Below are 573 nucleotides of genomic sequence, written 5' to 3' on the forward strand. Positions count from 1 at the left end.
TGTATGTAAACTGAAACATCATGCATATGTACACATTATCATATAAATCATATAATGCTCGAAAATAAATTTATACATAGATATGCATCTCATTGTAAGTCTCATGAAGATTCACCTGATTTTGTATAGATTGATTAGCGATAGCTCTTGACCAAATGCCTACACATTTTATACCATAATATCTCATTAACATCTTAACTTCTCAAAAAGTCAACAAAAGTCAACTATTGTCATTCTGACCCAACCTAAAGTCAAACTTCGTATCCGAGCATCTTAATATGCCTCGAACAACTCTATTTGACCCATTATTAAAATCCACATGGATCAAACGTGCCAAAAGTTAACCCTTGGTCAATTTGGTCAACCTCGACTAACTTTAGTCAAACCCCAAGTCTAAAACTCGATGGCATCCCAAAAACATTTTAATATCTTATAATCTCATCTCTCTAAATTAAAACGTCACAATAATTACTTTACTCAAATTACGGCGCTTAAATCATCAAAACAATTTACTGATTTATATAAGCAACCTCCTTAGAAAATAAACAATTAACTAATATTAATATTCAAAAG

Source organism: Cynara cardunculus (genome assembly GCF_001531365.2).
Source record: "Cynara cardunculus var. scolymus isolate 2C chromosome LG 3, CcrdV1, whole genome shotgun sequence".
NCBI classification, from domain to species: domain Eukaryota; kingdom Viridiplantae; phylum Streptophyta; class Magnoliopsida; order Asterales; family Asteraceae; genus Cynara; species Cynara cardunculus.